The 25,485-nt window shown below is 44.1% G+C and overlaps 1 long non-coding RNA gene across 1 annotated transcript; it reads right to left on the bottom strand.

Annotated features, from left to right (window-relative positions):
* Window positions 1-3,103: 3,103 nt before the first annotated feature.
* LOC121605903 lies at window positions 3,104-8,430 on the bottom strand. The gene is made up of 2 exons (XR_006006808.1): window positions 8,225-8,430; window positions 3,104-3,726 (listed from the first exon to the last, which is right to left on the bottom strand). It is a non-coding gene; the product is annotated as an uncharacterized LOC121605903 (long non-coding RNA).
* Between the last annotated feature and the right edge of the window lie 17,055 nt (window positions 8,431-25,485).

Genomic DNA, 25,485 nt, shown 5'->3' with positions numbered 1-25,485 from the left:
ACGGACCTCATAGGATAACCTGTATACAATCTAGGCTTTATATTTGTAGTTTTGACCATTATTTCGGTAACTGTGTTAAACTGTACTAAATAGCTAAGACGTTTGAACATGGCGACATTGCAACAACAGAGCCAGATGGGGCATGAAATGAGAGGTGAAGTTCAGCCAGATTATCATTCTAAATCACTCCATTTGAAAGTAAAACTTGAAGCGGCTGCGCCCAAAATGTTGCCAATAATTCCTCACTGCACAGGGAAAACACAGCGAGCGCGCTCAGTTGAACCAAGAAGTCAATTTTTATGCTGTGACAGACGTTTCCAATAATAATACCTTCGCCAAACCTGTGTGTTTTCTTTTTAATCTGTTCCAATGTCTGACTGCTTGTGTTTCTGTCCCCATCCATATTTAATTCAAGGAAAGTTGCAGAGTTCTCAGATCTCAGTAATTAACTTTGTGAGTGCAATGTTAATACGAACAGGAGTGATGGCCAAAAAACACAGAACTTTATCACGACATTTGGTTTGGTACATCGCGAGTTAGATTTCTTTTACTAACATTGGGAACAACTGATGAACTATTTTACAGAGTATACTCAGTGCCCCTCTGCTTGTGGGCCTGCTGAGTTAATCACAATGTTCACCATGACATGTTCATGTTGGAATGCAACCCTTGAATCACTGTTCACTGAGCTCCAGTCGAGCCTTTGAATGCAACAGCAAATAAAGAGCATCCAGCATCTTTAAATCCCACGCAAAACAGTGAACGGTGCCTGCAGACACAGGCAAAAATTAACCTCGTAACATTCAGCGTAGTGCTCTCAGCTGCACTAGACGACAAAATGACATTCATCTTACATTTCCATCTTGCATTTTAGAAATTAGGCTGATGCTCTCGTGCAAACAAAGAGTGAGAGCAGCAGGAGAATAAATCATCAGTTGAAGGTCCAGTGTGCATTGAGTGGGATCTACTGGCAGAAATGGAATACAATACTCAGTATGTGTTCATTAGTGTGTAATCACCTGAAAAGAAGTTTTTTGGCCTGACACTGAGCTCTTTGTAGCTACAGAGTGAGTGGGTCCACTACCATGTCTGCCATGTTCACCGCCATGTTAGCCCAGAACAGACAGACTGATCCTTTAAAATGTCATTGCTATATATTTAAGAGTGTGATGAGATGTGAATATGTAAAAAGAAGAGCTAAAGGCAAAAAAGTAAATGTTTGCCGACAATATTGTCATAGAGTTTCCCTGGAGGTTTTCCCACATCTTCTACAACAGCTGATATAGCACAGTGTAATGCTTAACATCTATGAGTGTAATCATTCATAAAATTAGGATTTTGGCTAGCAAGAGTGATGATTGCATGTGAAAAAAGTGTGTCATAGTTTTTCGGTTTACAAATAAACAAGAACTGATGGCAGCAAGCATCATTCAATGAGTGTGACTACTTATCTTATGTTGTTTAAAATGATGTAAGAGTCTACAACTGCACATAATTAATATGCGGCAGTGTGCATCTCTGATAAATACAGCTGAGAGAATATTTTTCTTGTCATCCGTATATGCTGATTTCAAAGCATCTCACGACTAAACATCTATTGATCACAGACTAAAAAAAAAAAAGCTTTCCACTGTTGTTGACCTCAGTTTTTTGTTTTGTTCTTTGTTGCTGGTTTCCAAGTACCTTTCGCCTTGTTTTTCAGTTTAGCTAGTGTACTCTTCCAACACATGTATTTAATTAAGGCATGTTTCTAAATTAATCTAGTCTTTTTTGGCCTAACAAATCGCTGCGATGGTCTTGTGTTGGAACATGTAGGGCAGCGAGTTTACGTGAGGACGGGGGGGTGGGGTTGAGTTTGTTTGACATTTGTTTGTTTTGTTTACATGATCCTCGTGGATGATGGATGGACAGAACTACCAGGATGAGACGACCTGAGAAAAGGAGCTGCTGTGAGAAATCAGGCCTTTTCAGACTGTTAGGCAGAAATGTTTGTGGACCACAAGTCTGAACAGCAAGTCAAACTGGTTTCCTGTAAACATGACGGCTGTTGTCCTAGATAGGTGTGGACAGCCGTCATCACTCTGGTAGACCTCTGAGCTCTTGCTCCATCCATCCTTCCGCCGCCCCTCACCCCCACCCTCCCTTGTTCTTTCACGTGGCTACTGTACGGCAAGGTGATGAGAGATTTACAGACTGATGCGGGTCAGGGAAGAAATGCATCTGGGAAGAGAAGAGGAGGGCAAGGCATGATAAAACTGTCGGTTGATAGGGATCTGGAACCAGGAAACGTGCAGGTATGCACTGTAGCTTTTCTGCTGTGATAAGACAAACTGTTTCAAAATGTAAATCAAGGCAGACTAAGGCTAGATTGTGGATAGGATAGGAAACTTGGAAAAACTGTTTGGGTTTCAGTACCTGTGTGGTAGCAGTCAAATAATGGCCGATTTAGTTTGGGTACTGTTGATGAAGAATGTAGCATATTCATTGCTGAGCACACATTGATTTTCTCTGGGCTCATGGGAAAATACAAAGTCAATGAAGGTCCTGAACAGTATTACAAATACTGCAAGAAAAAAAAAAGAGGTTCCACCCAGAGGTAAACATATTTCACTGGATAGATAGAAGGTTTGGTGGCACTGGAGGAAGTCAGAGGATCACCGAAGTCAGTAGGATTCACTCTCAAATGTCAAGGCAATCCATCCAATAGCTGCTACGGCAAGTCACTACAAGCCAAGAACGTCGACCTCACGGTGGCACGAGAGGACAAGCCGGGATCATGACAGTCAGTACGCTCTGCTGTCTGGGAACCTCGAATGTACAGAATTACGTGGCAATCCATCAACTCATAAAGAGATATTTAACAAATAAAAGAAGAGTTTGATCTGTTGGTGGCGTTAAAAGAAAAGTAAGGGGATTCGTCCTTGGGGAAGAATTGAAATATAGCTGTCTGAACCAACAGTAGTAGACCGACACAATGTGTTGACCTGATTTAGTATCTCCTAATTGTGGCTTAATATGAGTATTTTTATGTCCTTCATGCATTACCTACAAGCTGATTTATATTTCTGTTGTTGTTGAAAGAAATGTGCGTCATAGAAGAGGGTGAATATTTGAAAGAAAATAACTTTAATACCAAAGAGTGACGTAACATAATGATACAAAGTAATGAGGAACTGGACAGAGCATTGCTGGTACAAGGGAGATTTTTCACTCTGAGGTGAACACACTGATATTGAAGCACCCGACGTAATGAGTCCTCTCATGTCCTTCAACAATATTCTATTCTTACATTATTTGACTTTAGGATTTATGATATTATTTTGACAGCAGTTGAGCTCAGGTAAGTTCTTTGGGAAATCACATTGCATTTTGTTCATAAAAGATTTGCATCAGCTGCTCATTGCCAGGTCCTGTGCTCACACAAAAACTGATAATGGCCCGTTGTAGTTTCTGTACCTTGGCCATGAGTTGAGTCACAGTGAGTTTTTGTGGTGAGGTGTCCTTTGTTGTTGTGTTTACCTTCTCTCTGCGTGTTGTCTTTGCTGTTCCAGCCCCCTGGCATGTGCACAAAGTGCTGTGTTCTTGTTTCATCTGATACTGCCGCGGCCGAACTTCCTACTGCCTTTACTCTACCGTCCTCTCATGGCATATATCCACGAACATCAGGAGCTCTGAGGTTCAAGGTGAGGATATTCTGGGTGAAGTCCATCTCCGGTACCTCCTGTGCTGTAACGCATAGCGAAATGTGGGTAGTTTGCATATAGAGTATAAATGACTGGACATATTTGTGTTTGTGAAGGATGTGAAAAGTGCTGTTGTGCTTTTAATCACAGCTATGAATTTCCTCAGAACAATGTGTTTATGCACATTAAGTCTGTAAAATGACTAAAAACATGAGAGCGCTGAGAAAAATGCTTAATCTGACCACTCTCCTCACCGCCTCGATTGTCCTCAGAGTGTTTCAGACTGTGAAGACACATTGTGGTGCACAGCGAACGATAGATAAAATCAAACCTGCTTAGACATGCAGATGTCTCTGTGCTTAAATCGTTCCCCACTTGTGCAAAAGCATCTTAACAATGCCTCAGTGTTTGATGCTCTCTCTTGCTCCCTCAGCGTTGTTATCTCCAAATGTCGGTTTGATCACATTGCGCTGAATCAACCTTTGTATCTGCCCTTTAACTGTGTCTTGTGATCATTGCCGTATTCACTTCCATGGTATTTTCAGCCCAGTTTTATTTCGGGGGCAGTAAATTCTGAGGGCTTGATATGTCTTGTGCAGATAAGCAAAATCGGCTGTTTTGCTCTGCATGTTCTTAAAGCTAAAATCCATACAATCCTTTCGTTAATATATGTATTTATTTGCATTATTGAGCGTTGCTAAATGCTAAGATTTATCTTTCTGTCAGTTCTGCAGCTCTGTCTGCAGAAACCATCACCTATAGACTGACTTACCTCGGTGTGCTTACAGATTGAAAAAGTTGCATAGTCTCACAATAATCTGGTGTGTAATAACATCCCTTCAGCAAATGACAATACATCAAAGATGTTATCTGGCTGATTGATCACATCTCCCTTCAGCTAGCTAGATACTGTCGCTATTTACAAAACACAACATGAGACACCATCTGCAGAAAGTCAACGGACGCTTCAGCGCCGTTGCTGTAGTTACAACATTTCGTTTCCTCTCACCGGCATACAGATTTCGGCTTTTCTGTCCAACCCCTGCACTCACGTGGCACATCAGATAATCCCTCATTCAAGAGCAGCCATATGACGTGCTTTTCTATATGAATGCATTTCACTGGTATTGAATAGAAGCCGATTATCATCATTCACTCAGTGTCTTCTTTTGCAGCACATCTCTGTCTCCATCAACAAGCCAAAGATAGAAGAGGTTAAAAAGTGACTGGCCTCCTGTACAATCGAGCCCTTGTTGTACGGCAGTGATTTTCTTTTTCTTTTCTTTTTTTGGCTGTCATTAGAAAACTGAATAGCCTTTTGTTACCTCTCTTTTAAGCTTTTCTTTAAGGCTCTCAGGTCAGCTCAGGTACGGGACGTTAAAATGCTTTGACTTGAGTGTCCTAAATGTATTTCCACCCTGTTTTCATTCCCCCAGCAACCAATTGGTGCTTCTCGCAGCCATGACTCAGGGTGGAAAAATCCTGCCCTCACATGCTGGGGTATTTTCTTTAGTGAGTTAGTGAGCATAATTACTCTTAAAATTGAGAGTAATAGCTGCGTTCACGGTGTAAATACACTCGAGTCTTCAGCATGCACATACCTGAGAAATCTGAATCTCCGTTTCTTGTGCTTTACTCACTTTAATATACGCCTTTAGATTTGAGGTGGTGAGCTAACTGTTGTGGCCAGATTAAACAGGTTTTTTGAGTTCGTTTATGTTTCTATTTTAAACCCTTTGTGTACAAGGCCCCAGGGAGCTTTGGACCATATTCCTCTACCTGACCGTGTAATTATTTAGGTCTTATATGAGTAATGAATCTGCTCGGTATTTAAATTGGCCCTGTGGCGGCATTCCAAAATCACTGTCGCCAAGCAAAACAAGTGAATTGTTCCTTGGAGAAGTTACTTAATCCAAGAGACGCTGCGCAAGATCTCTATCTGTGCTTCTCATAAGAAAGGAGGCGGTCGGTCTGGGTTGCACCTACAGCTCATTGAAAGGAAGGAATTACAGGAAAGCGCATGCAGGCTGTCTGGCGATGTAGTCATCAGCATAATCCTCTCTGACACTCTCACATTCTACAACCACCTGTCATCAGGCACTCGTTTTTTATTCCCACAGATGCTCACATCATACGTTTATGTGAAGACTGCAGTAGGGATCACGCAGCACCTGACCTGGTAATAGTGTTAATAAACTTGGAGTGAGATTGATGCACAGATGTAGTTCAGGGTGGCTTCTAATGCTGATTTATAGATTGTTGTTTGGTATATTTTAAGCAGATAAACAGCAAATAGGTTTGAAATATATCATCAATGTATTTCTCTATGCTGTATGCTACAGGAAAACATACTCTTTGACTCCTCCTTGAACCAAGGTCATGGGCCAAGATATTATATAATTTGATTTTAAGATCTTTTCTTTTTTCAAACAAACAGAAAGCAAAGGAAATGCAGACACACACATAGTAGTCTCCAGCTAACAAGCAGCCAGTAGCGCTTTCTCTAACATTAGCAAACAATGTAAATAAGGCACTGAATTCTGTGGCTGTTGAAATGTGTGACCAGCATTTCGACAGTTACAGAACAGGATGTAAACACCAGCAGGCACATACTGTATTTACTAGAGCCTGTCAGCGGAAGTGTGCTGTGTCAGCCAAAGAGACCGCATCGTCACACTGTGTGATTAAAGACATCTGATAATAAGATGGCTCTGGCTAATGACTGGAGTGCACTGATATTTGTCCCAATGTCACACTGACTCAGATCAGTCTGAAACTGGTTGATTGTGGTTGCAGGTAGCAGGCCAGCAGTGCTTTAATGCACCGAAAAGAGATGCCTGTCTCTCTAACAGGCATCTCTTACCGGACACATTAAGGGTGTATTTCCCCACAATCAGATAAGCAGAGGTGGGTTGCGCAACCGGTAACACACCGACCTGTTTTCCAGTGAAGGAAAAGTGGAACATAATCACAAAGTAAGCTCAAAGAAAGAAGTGTATGCACTGTATGACCAAGCTGAACTCAGTTTTCCTTCCTGGAGTACAGCTGGATGACCCGGTGATAAGCGACCGTGGCCGTGAAGGCCTTGTTAAGCAAACCCTCTAGTGTAACACTGCATGTGACAGATACTGTCTTTATATTTCTAAAGGCACATTAGGAAGGCGCTTAAGCTGGACCCATTCTGCCCACACTTCTGTCAGGATCAGGGACAGGTTTTTAAACGCAAAACACTTTTTCAGCGCTCCACAGACAATGTTGCTTTCAGCAAGAGTGAGGACGCACCAGCTGGTGGTGTTGCCAATTCAAAAGGGAGCAGGGCTTAAGCTGCCAGCGGGGACACATAAATTAGCATCCTGAAAGACACCACCTAGATTTACTTTCCAACTGGGAAAGTAAAACTCGACAGGGGTCACTGTTCTCTAAATGAGCAACCTCAAACGCGGACCCCACCAACTGCAGCATACACACCACAGGGGCGGCCTCCTCGGCAGGAAATAATTGCTTGATTTGAATGGAGCGTCTCGTAGGCGGGTTCAGGGTTCACTGTCAATCAATAAGGTCTGTTGGCTAATGAGGACTTCCCCTAATTTAGCTGAAACATCCGAATGTATTGTGCTTAGTAGCCTATTTTCTTCTGATTTCCACCGGGGTTGTGTGATTAGAAGTGAACGCTGGAACAAAGAGGTAGAGTGGCCAAAATTTAAAAGTGCAAAAGATCAAGTGATACATCACAAGAGGTGCAGTGATTCGGACACTAATGGATATTGTGATGACAAGTGTTTTGTTAGATCTACGATGTAGGAAGCGAGGGAGTTGGGTGATTTTTGCAGAATGAGCTTACGTTTGGAAATTCCTGAGTCGGAATATGACATTTTTACAGCATTATGTCCGTGATGCGAAACAGCACATGTCTGACCCCCGAAACAGCATATTTTCAACATGATTTTCCGACAGCTTTGTTGTGAGGAGCAGGAGAGATAGTGATAACGGCCAGTAAAAACATTCTGCTGTTTTTTTTTTCTTTGACGATGATGATGTTCTCGTCGGTGGGCCAAGTCAAACAGAAGAGGCGGTGAACCTGGGCCTTGGCAGACACCCCCCGACTCTCCTCCCTACGCCGTCCCTCCCTTCCCTCCCTGTCTGATATATGGCTCTCGCAGTTGGACACAAGAGAGCGTGGGGAGGAGTCCTGCAGCTCCAGATAACTCCAGACAACGCTGACATCCTCACCTCCCCTCATGTCAGGGAGTCACAGCCATATCTCATTCCGCGGTCTAAATTTGTGTTTAAACTTAAACAAGTAGGAACCGGCCGCAGTGCTCTGTTTGACTCCATGTTTAAACAGGGATCAATTAATCGGGATCAAAGGGAAGTATCTCGGATACAGATGGGAGTTTTAGGCTCTGAGCAAAGGAACAAAGTTGCTACAGCCCTAGAGTAATTCAATTATGCATTATGCAGCATTTCTTTGGAAGCTGCTGTGTTTTCTCATGCAGTGTGATGAAGTAGCAAGGCGTAACACAGCCACTCCAAAAACTTACCGCAATATTTATACACCTTAATCTCCCCGACATCGGCGACGGTTGTCCATACACAGGTTATACAAACGCACGTTGAGCTCCCCTTGTGATCTTCTCCTGCTGTCTTATCTCTGGTGCGGCAGCCTTCGTTTTTCTACTGCAACCTTAGCGTTTGGCCAAACACGAGAGGCCGTTAAAATAATATGGCTTTCGCTCGGGGCGGCAAATATCTCCTCTGTCCTCTCAGGTAGTCTGCCGGGCAATGTTTGTTCTGTCACGGGATCGCACGCGGCTGACCGCGTGCGTGTGCGCAATGTCTGCACAAGAGACAGAAAGATAGCGTGTGTGTGTGTGTGTGTGTGTGTGTGTGTGTGTGCGCGGGCGGCGAGGGACTACATGTGTGTACACGGGCGACTGCATGTCTGTGCATGTGTGTGTGTGTGATAAAGAGAACCTGTTATCGCTGCATATCAGCAAGGATCTAGCACAAGACCCATGCCACTCCTGAATATGGTGCTTGTTCCGACGAGGTTTGACCTTCCTCTCTTTTTAGGCACAGCTGGATTCACAAAACACAGCAGCTTGGACGTGATCCACTCTCCAGCCTGGGTTTGGTCTCTTTGTGAGCCTGCTGTGAAAACCACGATAGTCGTACCAAGTCCTGGTTTATGCCTGGAGCTGATAATATCACCTCGGAAGTTCCATTGTTCCCGCGGGATGTTCAGTGGAAATTTCACCATACTTTACAGATTATTTTTAACTGGAACTGATACTTTACAAGCATATTGTTATGCTGGTCATGACCTGAAAAGAAGAGAATTTGTAAATGTATATGGCATGTTGCTTGAAAGTGTATCACCAATCATTATCAATTTAGTCATAAGTGGTCATAACCTGCATGCATAAGCAACACATGACACATAATCTAACACTTTGCAGAAGAATGGCACTCACGTTTCCCAATCAATTGTACAAAGCCAATGAATAATGCAGTAAGTCCTCATCAGAGCAAGCTTATGGATACTGGAGTGCAGCTTCTTCTGACAAGCAGTGGGGTCTGTGCACAGCACCTGGACAAAAGTAGGGCACGATGTCTGGGTTATGTGATCCCAGTCTGAAGCTCACAGGAGCATCCTTCCTGGCATGGCGCTGCCATGGAAGGATACAGATTGGAGTTTTAGTTACATAAAAAAAAATGAGTTTGAGCTGCTCTGGAAACAGAAACACGTCTTTACTGGCTTACTGGCTGAACATAAACTACATACTACCTTTCCCGCCCCCCCTTTTTTTTGCTGACGTAATCTGTGGCTGGTTAACTTACATATATACATGTTCAGTAGCAGCAATTCGCTTGTACAGTTTGATTTCTTGACAAGAGTTAGATGAGAAAATTGACACCACACTTGTATCTGTACCGTGAATATGTAGCAAGAGCCAACAGCAGGTTATCTTAGCTTAGCATAAAGACTCAGGGCGAGGGGGAGCAGGGAGGGACAACTAGCCTGGATCTGCCTGAAAGAAACAAAATCCAACACCTACCATTTGGCTTCCTTAAAATCTCACAGTGGAAACAAGACTCCAGGAAGTTTCTGCGCTTGGCCAAGAAATAGTCCGATACATCACCCTTGATAATGTGTTGTTTTTACACTTTGCTTTTTGAAATGAGCAAGATATGATGTCCTGATGTAAGAGCTTTAGAGGTGTTGGTAGGTGGCTTTTGTTACCTCTGGACAGCGCCAGGCATGTTTGTGCATTTCTTTCTTCTTTTAAAACCAGATTCCTGCTCAGTATTTTGTGTATGTGCGTGCATAGCTGCATCTGTGCAATTTATGTTTGCGCACACGTGAACGTGTATGTTCCTGAAGCAGTTTTGAGCTACTCGGTTTATAAAGAAGGCAGAGGATTTTTCAGCTGTTAATGACATCCACCTGTGAAGACAGAGGGGCGGTGGGGGGCTCGGGGGCTATCGATCACATTCTGAGGCAGGAAAGGAGGGAGACACCGGTGAGGCTGTCAGATGAGTGGGCGAGGAGACAGATAGGCCCTCTTGACAAGTTACAGACCATTAAAGCATGCAGATAATGTGAGAAAAGGGGTCCAGAGAGAGACACAGTCGGAGTCACAGAGAGCAATTTTACACATCAATGCAAAAAACAAGCGGATCAGACAATCTCCGGCTGGCTAAATTTGAACTATTAAAAAAAGAAAAAGATTAAAAAAAACGGCAACAAAAACAAGGGTCAGACTTCATATGCAAATGATTTGTTTGAGATGCTCTTGGAGGGCCAGATGGGTGTGTTTTCTTCTGAAACGATCAAATCTAGCCTGGTGCAACATGCAGCGCTTTGCTGTAGCTGTCTAAACTTCTTGGTACGCATTTCTCTCTTTCATGTGGAAAACGCCACACAGCTGCTGTCCCGAGGAGGCTGAGGGAAAAACGTCGAGTCATGTGCAATTCTTCAGGCTCAGCGGGAGAGACACGTGTCATACGTTGTAGATTTTGCATTTTACAGTTATTCTGATACATCTGAGTTCACTGTGGCACAAAAAAAAGGGAGATATTTCGAGTCACAGCGCATATGTGGGAGCAGCGTTGCGTGCTTGAGGAAAAATTCAAAGGCGCACGCTGTAGCTTTTAATAAAACTGCACAAGAGCTGAGACAGCAGTCATAAAACAAAAAGAGTGTTGGCAGGGGCCTCGAACCGTTGTCTCAAGGTTACCGAGGTATCTGCTGGAACGCCTGTGAACAGGTGTACTGATGCCCTGTTAGCCATGTTAATGAAATCATTAGTGCCAGGCTTCTGGATGCGAGTGTCTCCGTGGGATTAGGGGAAGAAACCCTCGACCGTCTGTTTTGCTCACCTGTCACACTCGAGATGGCTCTCATGATTTAATTAAGTAAACAAACGCCACCGAAAGCCCCCCTTCGAGAACACGGCTCAAACCTCGGCTGTGTCCATTCATTAAAATAGATGAAGCATTCATCGAGAATAGTAACATGTTTTAAAAGGATGCTGGAAGCAAAGAGACTGGTGTAGAGTGACTATAAAGCTTTTTTACGCTGTCTTTTTTGTGCTGTAGGTTAGAAAATGATCAGAGAAGACTCGGTAGACCTATTGTACAAAAATTATACCTTTTGTCTCGCTGGCTTACAGAATTTTTTTGCCTGAAGCACAACGCTTTTACTGCCAAAGACAATATGTGCAACACGTCCGTATACTTTACGATCGCCAATGACTCCCAAAATGACATATATGACTGTTTGAGAGTACCAGCAACAGATGTGCTGGACCTTCCTGGTTAATACCCTGAAACAGCCCAAGTTTGCGAAGGTTTAGGCACCAAAACTACTCGGTTAGCTTGAAGAAAGGATCATGATTTGGCTTAAAAACGTTACTTATGTAACTTAGTACGTCAAAGTCCTGTGTTTGTTTGACCCATCCATCCATCCTGTCTTCCTCCATTTGTGGACTTCATTGCTCTTTATGCTTCGTCACCTTTATTCTCGTCATAATAACTACGCGCTACATGTTGTCGCCAAACACTAAACGCAAATACGGGTCAAGATAACCTACTTGCAAAGTCAACCTACGTATGTTTTTTCTGGCGAGGACGGATAGTGTATGTGAGAGTTTCCCCCGAAACGCTTTGTAGTTTAGTTCAGCTTCACACCAGGGGAAAGAAAAAATGCAGGTCTGGAAAACAAACAACGATAAATAAAAAGTACCTGGTTGGGGCGTAATTTGTAATTTGAAACTGAAACTTTTAAACTGACTCGACAGAATCGCAATCAATTGAACTGAAGAAGGCAAATCTGACCTGAATGTGCATCAGAGTTGCGGATTTAAATATGTTCGTGATTTTGACAGACACTAGTCATCAGAGCCAAAGCGGCGGGGTGGACAGGGGGATTGTGGGAGAGAGTGGCAAACAGAAGCAGATGGCTGTGCAGTGTGTGAGTCAGTGGGGCCTGACTACACCCACTTTGACCAGCTGAATTATTTGACAAGTAGCAGGTGGAAGACTCCAAATTCCCAACTGCTTGGGCCATTTACCTTTCCTGCACAGTTCAATGCCTTCTCTAACACTGCTGTTTATTTCCTGTGCGTGTGCTACGGACTGATAAAGTATGGGGGGGGGGGGGGGGTGATTGATTTTGAGGGAAGAAATTAATTTCTGATGCGATGCTGGAAGCAGACTTTAAAGATTGTTTCCTGTTACTCGCAACAATTCTTCAATTGCTTCAAGGATTACCGCTCACTGGGGCGCATTGACTGGTGTTCAGCTATACAGTTCAGGCATGCACACACACACACGCACACACACTTTTCATATGCACCCAAAATTATTCTACGTTACCTCAGGAGCTGTGGAGGGTGCACATACACAGCTGTTGCAGATACACTCTTTCAGTCCTATTCATAAAGTGTCCATCTGTAGGAGAGCTTTGACAGCCAGCTTCTCATGCCCGGTTTATCTTGCTCATTTTATCGAACCTCTCCTCCAACTGAAGACAGAAAACACTGTAGTGAAATTGATTGGTTGTCAGCGTGTGGAGTAATAGCTCTGCTCATTTTGCATTGAAAATACATATTTTTCCCCCTTCTGCTTTGAGAGACTGATGCAGTGATGAGAGGGAGCAGAGTGATCAATGAGCTGCTGCCTTTGTGAGGTTGTATACACCCAGGACGTAGCATTGATTGTCGCACTGAATGATTCAGTGGATCACCTGATACTGAATTGGGGTATATTACACGCCTTTAGTGTGTGATATGTGTGATATGTACCACCAAACTCCCAATCCGTTGCTAGGTTTTATAGCAACATTTTGGAAATTAACAGATGTGTGATGAAACCAGGGATGCCAAGATGAAGTAAAAAAAATCTCTGCGAGACAATTTATAAGATTCATTTACAAGTCAGTTAACGCGCACACTGTGTGGTGCTCCGAGCCTGAGTGTTGTTTTTCTCCAGCGTGTCCTGCAGTCAAACAATGCCACATTCATTCCGCATACCGAGATTTAACAAGAGGGTGATGCAAATTAAAGTGGCATTAATTTCATTACAAGCGGCGAACAGTGAGGGATAAAACATTAGAGTAATTCAACTGAGAGGCTGACAGCTAACTGAGAAGGCTGCAGTCCGCTCGCCTGCAGCCAGTACAGTACAAAACCCAAGAATAACCCTAGAAAAGCGGGAATTTCCTCCCACCACGACTGCCACTGGCTAATGTGATTCAAAGCCATTCTATAAGCTGACGGCACTGATTATGCATTTGTAATAGCACTTCAAAACACTTCCATCCACCAGTGAGCCAATTCTCAGCAGCCAGTTTAGAATAATATACATTAATTTCTCTCAGACAGATAGAAAACAGAAAGTTTAATTGAAGTTTTAAGCTTTAGCAGCTACAGGAAAAATAACTTAAACAAGCCTCATGCAAGGATGTTTGTGCTTTAAGAGCCTTCGTTATCCTCCGTGAATGGCAGCCCCTCGCTCGGCCACTGCAGGGGCCCACAGCACCAGCCTGCTGGGGTTATTTTGGGTGGTTGTGTGAAATGTGTGTTGGTACTTGAGTCTCAAGTGGACTGCTGGCTATGACAGGAAGAGAGGCTCACAGACATCCTTTAAGTGTCACTTTACAAAGCACATTGCAGAGCACGGCGCGGTGGAGACCTCGTGTTACCGCTGCTTCTCCAGGTGGAAACAACCCACACTTTGTAAGATTAAACTCGCAACATGTTTGCCATGTGAACACTGCGCCTGTGCTATTTGCGCCGCAAGATGTATCTGAACCCAGACGCTGGTTTCGCATTATATAGTGTCATCACCACATGAGAACAAGTACTCACACGAGCATAGCTGCCCAAAATCCAAACATACACTTTGGAAAAATGGATCAAAGGGTGCATATGTGATGAAGCGCTGCTGCCGGCAGGTGTCTGTGTCAAACCTGTTTGTCCTGCGGTTGCCTTATCTTATGAGCGCGCTGACGAATGACTAAGCTACCCAGAGCCAATTAATCATTAGCAGTCTGGAGTCTGAGGCTGGAGAGTGGACATATTTGCGACATCAAAGGAGCTCCCATGCTGTGAACACCCATGCTGCAGCCGTCTTCATAGCACAATGCTGAAATAATTAGCTTCCTGTTGTTGCGTGAGAAGTGGAGACAGTATCTGTTAAGCGCGGTTTTATAAACCCTCCGTAGCTGCTCAGCTAGTTATTAAGTGCAGTGTTGAGTGGTTTTATGTGTTTATGTACAGTTCCAGTTTGATCATTAGTGACTTGGCTCAGACTATGGGGGAGTATCATTAAACCGGCAGGGTAAAATGATCACAGCTCTACTTGACTTTCATATACAGTAGGCTGCAAGCAGGTCTGTTGCTTTGGTGGAGCCCACTAATAGCTTTGACTGATGAAGCTCGGAGCTAGAAGATTTTGAGCATGTTGGCATTAACATTTCATTTTAGAAGTTACACAACATACAGGCTGACTTCCCTCCACCCGACCTGCGCTCTTGATGTTTGTGTGATTTAACGTTACCTCTGCGATCTTGTGCATGTTTCAAATGCATGGTTGCTCGTCCTGCGTTCTTCCTGCGCCGCTGGACCAAAGTCAAACAAGATAATGGATAACAATTTTAGAAAATGAATACAATGTCAGAGATAATCGTCAAAACCTGAAATGAGTGACTCATTTTCGCCAGTAAAATTCTTTAAATTCCTGTTGCGTAACGCCAGCACAGCTCAAGCAGGAAGAGCCGAGTCCATGTGACATTTCCGCGCCGCAGTCGTCGTTTATGTATGCAAATAACGGATGATACAACTGTTAATTTTTCGGTTCAGCTCACCTCCACACCTCCAAAAACACTTAAGCGGGCTACAGTGTAATTATGAATACCATATTCACCGCTGACGAGTGAAGTGACTGACAGTGCGGATGAGCCGTGGTACTTAAACAAAATGGCTTCCCCGTGGAGCATAAACATTAGTGGCTGTGGTACTTTAAATGTCCCCGACTGAATGAGCTGCTTCTCATTGGCAAAGCTTCATTGACCACATGCCATCAGAGTTTGCGTGACAGCGCAGTAACCATTATTATTGTGTTTCCGTCTGCATTACGAAATGACAAACTTATCAAGCTCTCAAATCAACCTGCGGTGCTTTTATGAGGCACCTGAGCGGGTTTGCTTTGCAGCGGCGTAAACAACATGCCAGCGTAAGATCCTTTACACCAGGTTGTGAGAGGCTAAAAAAATATATTTCTTTCTCTTAAAATGTGCAACGATGCAAGCAATCAACGCAGCGCTGACTAACGGGAGATGCGGGCATGAGAGAGATGTGGGGAGGAGGAGAAAGTCAGAGCTTGAGAGAGCAGCTGATGCGTGGGGGGGGGAGTAAACGCTGTAAGCAAAAATGAGAGCTACAAACGAGTCCGTGACAGCGCCGCGCGTCGCGCTGGCAGAGGCTTAGGCATACATCAGGTTGCTGTGACACTGACAGGCCCAGCAGACGACAGCACATCACAGGGTGTCCGGCGCTGTGGCGGTGGGCAGTGATGATGACACGCTGTCTGATGACAGACAGAGAGAGCTCGTTACTGGCAGAGCTCTCCAGCTAATTGGGGATAATCGTCAGCGCTGTCCGGGGCTGAGTTTCGGGTCATTTCGAGGGGAAAAAAAAAATGGAACAATTTGCAAAATCAAGGATGTGGCAAAACAAGGGGAGCAGTTTAGCGATAACACCTGTAAGTCATTACATGACAGAACCCTAAGGTCACACCACGATGTACCTGGAATTCAGTAAAGGTGATATTTGATCACCCCACCTTCTCCACACACAAGCCAAAACGCACTCTGTACCCGGACTTGTTTTGCTTTAACTGCTCAAACAGCCTTCACTGTAACTCAAATACTCGTTAACATACCAGGAGTGAACTGACTCCACTTGTGTTTTAATAAAAAGAAGAAAAAGTCCAAACACTGTACAGTCATTTCCTTCATTGCTTTCATTCTAGGTGTCTGGCCAAACACACTTTAATTGAGCTGGATGCTGAGGTTAAACTGAAGCTCTTCTCCAAGAGTATGAGGTGTAATTAAAATGCAGATTGATGTCAGAGATTAGAATTATCTACCACGCCAGAGACAAAGGCATGCGCAAGGTGCTACCTCTAAACCACAAGCCGACAGCCGTAGCCAAATCTTCCAATAAAACTGCCAGTCAGGCTCCATTCCTGAAAACCAACTCCTGTGTTTAGAATATGCGGTGCCGTTGGCGGATAGTCGCCAGACAAGCCTGAATGGAATGAGGCGCAAATGAGTCCATAAAGAAGCGATCAATTCTGAATAACAAGAAATTAATCTTGCGAGCACATTCCGCGGAGGGGCTTGAGAGAGCAGATTGCTGTCGTCAGCCTCCTGGAAGAAGTTAAAAACATTGTCCAGACTTTCTCATTCCAATGTTCCCTTTATGCCCATGAGGGCTGACTCCATTCGCTCTGATCCACTCAGCAGATTCCATCCCATTTTCCCATCGATTTCCCCCAGCGAACGCCCTCCAATCTCACCTACCAGAGAAGAGCAAATTAAAAGCCTGACACATGGTGTTAGAGCTCAGGTTGAGGCATGACAGAAAGAGTGACACGACTGGAGACCTCGTGGCTACAGTTTTGTTCTCAGCACGGATGAGTAAATTAGACAAAGTATAGTAATTAGGATAAAAATGTTGGCAGATAATAAGAGTGCTCGCCATTAATATTAAAAGGCAGGAACTGTGCGTTTATAAAAACATCATAAAATTATATTCAGTTATTAGGTCATATCTGTAGAACTCCACATATGGACGCACTTTGTGTTAAATGTGAAAAATCGATGTTATTTCAAGGCTGGATCATATTTTTTTAAACATATCTGTGCCTCGTTTGCCACATTATTTCATTTCCTTCCTTGCCCTATTGAAAGCTCTTGACTTGTCTCCCAAACTCAATGAAGATCATTTCCTTTCAATTTTGCAGCTGTCTAATAAGTTTAACAGTCACGTTAGGGCACTCCCGGTCAGGACGGTTAGCTTGTGAAATCACACCAAGCATATGAATAACATTTTGACTCGCTGCTTCCTTCTAATAATCCAGAATCAAGGGCTTTGGGTTTAATAAATCCAGACTGAATTCAGACATGTACTTCTGACTTATGTCTTATGTAGGTATGTTAAGTTTCAGTCCTATTTCACACTCTTTTTAGATTCAACCTGCTTCAACCTGTTTGTAAGCGTACTTAAGAAGCTGCAGCTCTGTATACTGTACATTTTGCTAGCATGCTCGCTACGAGCTGCAGCATGCAGACATCAGCTAATGGCGGTCTGAAGGGAGCCCTAAATTGCACAGACCTCATCTCGAGAATTGATTGGTCGATGATGGCTGTGGGCACTGAGCGCTGAGAGTAAGACACCTTTTTGTGCCTTATATGTAAAATATGTAATAAAAATGTATGTTACTGTAGCAGACTTCTTATAGTTTAAGCTTAGCTTTAGAACGTAACATGGTGGGACACTAAATCTATAAATAAGCTGCACTTATGCTTACACTGTCATGGCTGTTGTCTCCCATTATGTTATTGTTATTCTACTGCATAATTCATTTATAATATTGCTCCATCTAGTCCAAATCGTGTTGCGTTTCCCCTCTACTATGTTAGTGCACTGCTTACTTATTTTAACCAGGCCCTGTAATTACAAAATAACTACACAGTAATTTCCAGGCTGTGATCCAAGTGTTACCAAAAACAGTGTCTTTCCACACTTTCCATCAGTGTGCAGTAAAGAAAACACCATGACGCTCCACAAGTCAGCTGGTTTTGGCTCTGTTCATTTGCAAACACTCACACGGCTGTTGACCTTAGGTGATGTTAGTGAGCACATGAGCCAGGTGTGTTTACAGTACACTGATGCTGAGCTGATCCATATCACAAATTGTTAAATTAATCACATCAATCAAGGAGAAAGTCATCCATTACAAGTCAAAACCAGAGGAGAAGCGGGTCATGTCTGTGCCCAGAGTCACTCCAGTTCCCCGGTGCACTTTGTTCACACCGCTTCAGTTTCAGTGTCTCAATCAGGTTTATTGGTCAGAACATTGTTGAATATACATTCTACAAATGCTGTGAACAACAGTTGTGATAGACCCGAATCATCACTCCTGTAGCTGTAATTCCTCATTGCGAATTAAGCATTGATGAAAGACCTCCTTTTTCACACCGACCGGAGTGCGTGCACGTGTCTGTCCCGTCATTCTATTGCTGCTGGAAACTCCAGACAGGTCAGAACAGCTCTGCGGCGCTCTGAAACGCTGGAGGGCACGGGGTGCATTTCCTTTGTTAGGGGAGGCGTTAAAATACTTTTATCTTCGTGCCTAAAAGTAGGAGCAAATGGGCTCTGCTGAACTCTGTGTTGCGTGTCAGATCTGTTTGTGGTCATCTCGTTACATTTAACTCATGGGGTCATCCTTGCTTTCTCACCGCGGAGGCCTCAGTTAGGTACTTTATTCAAACTTGGAGTTCAGTAAGGCAATTGGAAATGAATTGTCCTCCAGTGTACCCCCACATGAAGTAAAATCACCTTCACTTGAAAAACGAAGTATTTACCTACAAAATGCATTTAGTAAAGTATGACCTTTTTCAAATCTATTTGCTCTGCTTCCTGACAACAGCTTGTAAACGGCATCAACAGTTTAGCCATATTTTCTCAGCAGACATGAATGAAGGAGCTAATTTATGCCAAGGACCAATACTTTAATCAATATGTATTTAGCTCACAACAGGCTGGCAAAGATTGGAGGTTGGTATTATGGCAGGATGTACAGTGTCCCCGCTAGCTTTCACAATGGCTATGGAGGTAATTATTAGGGCTTCCAAGTGGGTCGTAGGTGGAGAGAGACGGCAGAATGGAATGCGTCTTCCACCAATTAGGGCTTATATGGATGATATGACACTGCTAACTTCAACAGTGCCATGTACAAGGAGGTTGTTAGATAAAGTCAATCAGAATCTCAAGTGGGCTAGTATGAAGATTAAGCCTAGTAAGTCAAGGAGTATTTCAATATACAGAGGGAAAGTAAGTGATAGAAAGTTTGCTATAGATGGTGAGGAAATCCCAACAATTAGGGAGAAATCAGTTAAGAGTCTAGGACGGTGGTACAATGTGGACCTGAATGATGTTGAACAGGTTGTGCAATTTAGAAAGGATGTTGCAGAAGGGCTGGAGAGAATAGATAAATCAGGGCTCCCAGGAAAACTGAGGTTGTGGTGCTTGCAGTTTGGCTTGTATCCTAGGTTAATGTGGCCAATGTCAGTATATGAAGTCCCATTATCTGTAGCAGAGAGAATGGAAAGGCTAGTTAGCTCTTATATTAGAAAATGGTTGGGTGCTCCCAGGTGCTTAAGCAATGTAGCTTTGTATGGGAAAGGAATGCTTCAGCTGCCAGTATCCAGTCTAACAGAGGAGTTTAAATGCACTAAGGTTAGGACAGAACTTTTATTATCTGGGAGTAAGGACATGTTAGTTAGCAATGTGGTTCCGAATCCTTCTGGGGGGAGGAAATGGAACCCAAGGGCAGCAGTGCAGGAGGCAGAGGCAGCTCTTAGGCATGCAGAAATAGTAGGAAATGTTCAATTTGGCCGGGGAGGCTTGGGGCTTGGCCCAGGCAAACCAGTGTGGAATAAAGCAGGTCTAAAGGAGAAAAGAAAGCTTGTAGTGGAACAGGTGCGTAGGCAGGAGGAGTTGTTAAGAGGGGCAAAAGCAGTTGGTCAAGCCAAACAGGGACAATGGTTGAATTGGGAAGGTGTTGAGAAGAGGAAACTTAGTTGGAGGGACCTGTGGAATATGGAGGAAGGCCGTATTAAATTTCTGATAGGGGCGACATACGATGTGTTGCCAACCCCGCAGAACCTAAGTCTCTGGGTACAGGGCGATCAATCGTGCCCACTCTGCTCAGGTACAGCAAGTTTAAAGCACATTTTGTCAGGTTGTAGAATTAGCTTATCACAAGGCCGGTATACATGGCGGCATAATCAGGTGCTGAGAAGCTTAGCCGCAGGCATTGAGGAGAGAAGGAAGCAGGTGAATTCTGGAAGTTCTAGAAAGGAGAGGTTAGATGTGCAGTTTGTTCGAGAGGGGGAGAAAAATAAAGCTGCTAAGTCAGGGAGAAAGCAGGGAGGTGGCTGCCTGGTAGGGGCTGATGATTGGCAAATGCAGGTCGACTTGGGAGGACAGCTAGTTGTGCCCCAGGAAATAGTTTATAGTAATCTGAGGCCAGACATTGTCTTATGGTCCATGAGTAAAAAGACTGTGTATTTTATTGAGTTAACAGTCCCTTGGGAAAATTCAGTGGAGGCAGCTTATGAAAGGAAGAAGACTAAGTATGCAGATTTAAAGACAGAATCTGAGCAGAGGGGATGGAAGACCAGGGTCTGTCCGGTTGAAGTGGGGTGTAGAGGTTTTGTTGCAGGGTCAGCTGTTTCACTGTTGAGGGAGCTGGGAGTGCATGGGCAAAATTTAAGAAAGACAGTGAGGGAGATGTCAGATGAGGCTGCTAGGTCTAGTCAGTGGATATGGATCAGGAGAAATAATAGTAGTTGGGGGGTGAAATAGGGACAGTGGGGGGGCAGGCAGAGGACATGCATGCCTAACCCGGCAAGAGAAGAGGTTAAAGTCTGAACAAGACACCTCTCCTCTGCTCTGCTTTCCCCGCCCCATCTTCTCGCTCTGCCAATAGGAAGAGAACCAGGAAGTTTAGATAAGGTGGGGGTGTGGCCAGCTAGAGTCTCTCTTTGGGACCATGCGGCCTGTTCAGGTGAGTTTGCGTGGTAAGACACAGAGTTGGCTTGTTTTTTGATCTTTTTGGTTGTTTTCCTGTTTTGTCTGCTTCTTGAAGGAAATGTTAGGGTTTGTTTTCCTGCTCTGTTTGCTTTTTGAAGGAAATGGTAGGGTTTGCTGCTTCTTGAAGGAAATGTTAGAAGAGGCTGTTAAATCTAGTCTGTGGTTTAGGCCTCCACCTTCAGCACCTTCTAAATTTTCCACCCCCTACCCGAACAAGGGTCTGTATCCAATCCCTACTTTCATCTTTTGACTCTACCTCTTTATTTTCTATCCCCTACCCGAACCAGGGTTTGTATTCCCACCCCGCTTTTTCTTGGTGCAGTTGGTGAGAGGCAGGGGTAGATGATGGTAGTGTGGCAATCGGCAGTTACATGTGGCATCTAGGCCTGTGGTAGCATTGTAGCAGCTAACAATAGCTAAAGCGGTGAGAGTATGATAGTATCTTAGCAGTTAGTATTGGTAGCTAGCAATTAACATTAACAGTATAGGTGAATCTAGCGTTATTGTCTTCTTCTGTTCCTCTTAGCAGGTAGCGGTTAGCACATAACATTAGCTAAATGGTAGCATCGGAACTGTATTGTCTTCTTCTGTTCTTCCTAGCGGTTAGCAGTAGCATTAGCAATAGTTAAATGGTAGCATCGGTACTGGCCACTACCTGGAGCATCTCTGGGTCAGTTGAACGTGGCGGTGCTGTTTGGATTGTGTAGGAGCAGTGTGAACTGGCACTAGGGGGGGTGACTCTGGGACGCCGGAGTTCACTGCCTAACCTCCTGGAGGTGTAGTGGGACTAAGTAGGCGAAACACTGTTGAAGGGAGGTTTCCACCTGATGACCCCCAGAGACTTGTTAGGAATCACTGCTCTTTGGCAGGTATAGAGGCAGATTAGAGCTCCAAGGTTCTTCACTGAGAATGAATCCTCTTTTTGAGCACAAGTATCTTGTGTTTAAATTAACTTAAAGGCTCCCTGTTATTGAGGTTCTGGACAGTAAAAACTTTATTGCCCCTTTATCTCATTCCCCGATTAAACTGAAACCTGAACCAGGATAGGGCTGCTTTGAGGAGGGGGCTTGTTCGCTTGCTTTCACAGTGCATTTATATCTTTTAATAACATTTAAAGTATATTCACAGTAAACATTGTGTCCTTAATACTGTGTGACCTCGCCAAGATACTGTATGAGCTTACATCCGTAGCACCACATGCATCTCAGCACATTCATTATGGATCCTCCTCTCATCCTCTGAAGCATTCTTTTCCCATGATCTGTTGAGGTGGCGAACAATGGAAGCCTCTTCTGCGTTTTTTCTTTTCTTTTAGAAATGCCCATGCAGAAGTATCGTGCCATCCGTGAGTCACGAGCCTGGTCATTTCCTTTCATGAGCCACTTGGCCGTTTTGGATGACAGTGTTTCTGGTTTGGCTGGTTATAGACCAGCCTTCTTTTTCAACAGTATTCTAGATCTGGAGCTTTGTTGTACACCCTGCTTTTATTCTGATGATCTAATTATTACTGAGACTGAGCCACCTGTGCATACTTTACACAGAATCTGTGTATTGTACCCATTATTGCGAGACTCTTTCTACTCTTGTGGTGGTGTGTACATCTGGGTGGATCTAAAGGATGGAGCACCTTTAATCATTTAATTTTATACTGAAACAAAACTTTTACGTATCATAAATAAACAACATCTGTGCTGCTTTTTCACTTTAACAGTACATACTGGGTCAAAGTTGAGCATAACAAGCTTTATCAGGCGAGTCAGCTGATGAGCCTTGTCTGAGATTATCACTGGCGTGTGTTTGTGTGTGTGTGTTGAGGGTGCATGTGGGTTTTCTGAGCCCAACACGTGGGCATGGCAGGAATAAACGACATCATGTTGTTTTCTCCCCGCTGACGATATCTTGATCTCTCATCGCCTCTCTGTCTCAGCCAGTCGTCATACTTCCCATTGCCATTTACAGGCGCATCATTGATCTTTGTTTGTGTGCGTGTACTGTGAAGCATGTGTGTGTGATGTTTTTCAGGACTTGCCTTTGCTTGCCTCATATGGACGATCACCTCCAGCTGTCTGTAAGATTTTAGCAGCTTTTTGCTTCTCAAGTTTTTGTGTAGCCTTTCACTCTCCATGCCATCTGCCATTTTTTCCGTTCTTGCTGCATCCAGCTTTCTTTGTCAAAGCATCTGCTACTGTGTCAAATGATGTCTGTCTATCTATCTATCTGTCTGTCTGCCTGCCTGTCTGTCTGTCTATCTATATATCTATTTTCATTTTTCTTCTTTTCTAACAGACGATCGATCAAGAATTAAGAGCACAGAAATGACTGGAGGCTTAGAGAGACACTATAGTAGCAACTGGGGAGTTAACTGTCTGAACTGCACTTCCACAGTATCAAAAACAACACCAGACAAGTGATAAGACAGGAACACTTAACTGCAGCAGTAGAAGGCATTATCATTCATCTATGCCTAAGGGTGCTGACCTGCTAACAGCTTACAGGTTATGTATGAGTTGCATTAGAGGGGACCGTTTTACCTGCCCACCCCCCAGCCTGGAAGATGGCTACTTTAATGGCCCCTGTGAAACAAGGGCTAACACACAAGACTAGCTATACACATGTCAGGAATGATTGAAGTGGCAATAAACCATTCTGTCCATTAGCAGGGTGTTTTTTGCTATTAACGGAACCTGGGATGGTGTTTTAGCTTGTCAGTGCCTGCAGCGACCCCATATTGCCTGGATGAATTGGTGGGTGGGTGGAAATTGCTGCATCTGTGGAGTTAAAAATACACAAGGGGGTGATTTTGTGTTTAGTTAGGGGGTGAATCTCGTCCGTCTTTCTCCCTGACATGTGGTATTGGAGGAGAAGGGGACAGGATGCTGGCAAACGCCGCCGAGCGTCCTGTGTGTGTTGGTCCTCCGCCCCTTCTCAACGGTGATCCGTCTCCCTCGTGTCAAGCCGAGTTGAGATGACTCCCAGGCCATGTTGACCCACAGAGATGCTTCCCCTCAGAACACACGCACACACTCACAACAGCCCCAAAGCCCTGGATAAACACAATTAAACGACCCCACCCTCCACTGTCATTCTTATCTTATCTCGCCTTCTATCCTTAATCCCCCCAGCCCGCACCCCCCAAGCACACACACACACACACACACACAGACTGGAAAAGGCCCCAGGGTGGCCCCTGAATCCTCACCTTCCTCCATACACACAGACAGACAGAGCCAATTCATTTCCCCTTAGTCACTCCATCATTTTCTTATTCCCTGTCCCTCCCCTTTTCCTCTCCTTAACCTTTCTCTTTTTCTCACACCAAAGTTTCACAATACGAGGCTGCTGGCGGAAAAAAAAAAAAAGAGAGAGAGAGAGACTTCCTCCTCTTAACTTCCACACATGTAACAGTAAATTTCACTGAGGAGCACCACATCCCACTTACTGTATCCTATTAGTAGTAATTTTCCTAGATGGGGCAGTTCATGGCTCAGTGTTTTCTCAGCTTGACTTGTTGCCCATGTAAAACCATCAAGCCATTACATGGAATGAGATGTCTGGATGCCAGGAGAACCTTTTGGCATGGCTGCGGAGAGCAGCAAAATGAGACATTCTGTGTCATTTTCCACCGCTCTGACTGCATAATGGCCAACGCCCGGCCCTGCCCTCAGCCTGTTATATCTGATGTATCACACCTCGGGGTGCGTTGGTGAATATATGAACTAGCGAGCACAGATGGCTCAACGCTTGGCCGCCTTGGGTAAATAGGTAGCATAGTTCTCGGACGCCGATTTCTGTATTGCCTGGGAGCCAAAATTTATGACAAACAAAACAGAAGGTATTATCATGTATCACAACCCTCCAGGTAGCTACAGGCCAGTAATGAATTGTGTGGCGTGGCCGGTGATACATTCAACCCTCTGTCAGCTCATAGGGGAATGGCTTCATCAGTCACACCCTGTTTCAAGAGTATAGTTGAAATGAATGACTGTGTTGCTGCTGTGTATCAGTGCATGTCTGGCAACTTGTGCACTGCTCAGGGTTGTGGGTTGTTCCTAGGCTGTAATTGAATATTTTAAAGTGCCACTCTGGTGCACGGTCATCAGCCACTCGTCTGTATGAATGTTTAAGGAATAGGTTGATATTTCAGGAAAGGCGTCAGATTACAAGATTGATACCACTCTTAGATACACTCTCATATTTGTCTGTTAAATGTAAGGCCGCAGCCAGTAGCCGGTTAGCTCGGCACAAAGGCTGGAAGCAAGCTTGGTTCTGTCCAAAGGTAACGAAATCTGCCTACCAGCACCTGTAAAGGTCATGGCGACGAAGATGATTTCAAGAGGTATCTGCAGGGAGAGCCTCTGAAAAATAGCCACTGGCACTCACCATAATAAAGTATAGCGTTTGGCCTTCTCAGA

Source organism: Chelmon rostratus, chromosome 4, assembly GCF_017976325.1.
Source record: "Chelmon rostratus isolate fCheRos1 chromosome 4, fCheRos1.pri, whole genome shotgun sequence".
Lineage (NCBI taxonomy): Eukaryota > Metazoa > Chordata > Actinopteri > Chaetodontiformes > Chaetodontidae > Chelmon > Chelmon rostratus.
The sequence above is the reverse complement of the archived record's forward strand: the minus strand, read 5'-3'. Positions and strand labels throughout refer to the sequence as shown.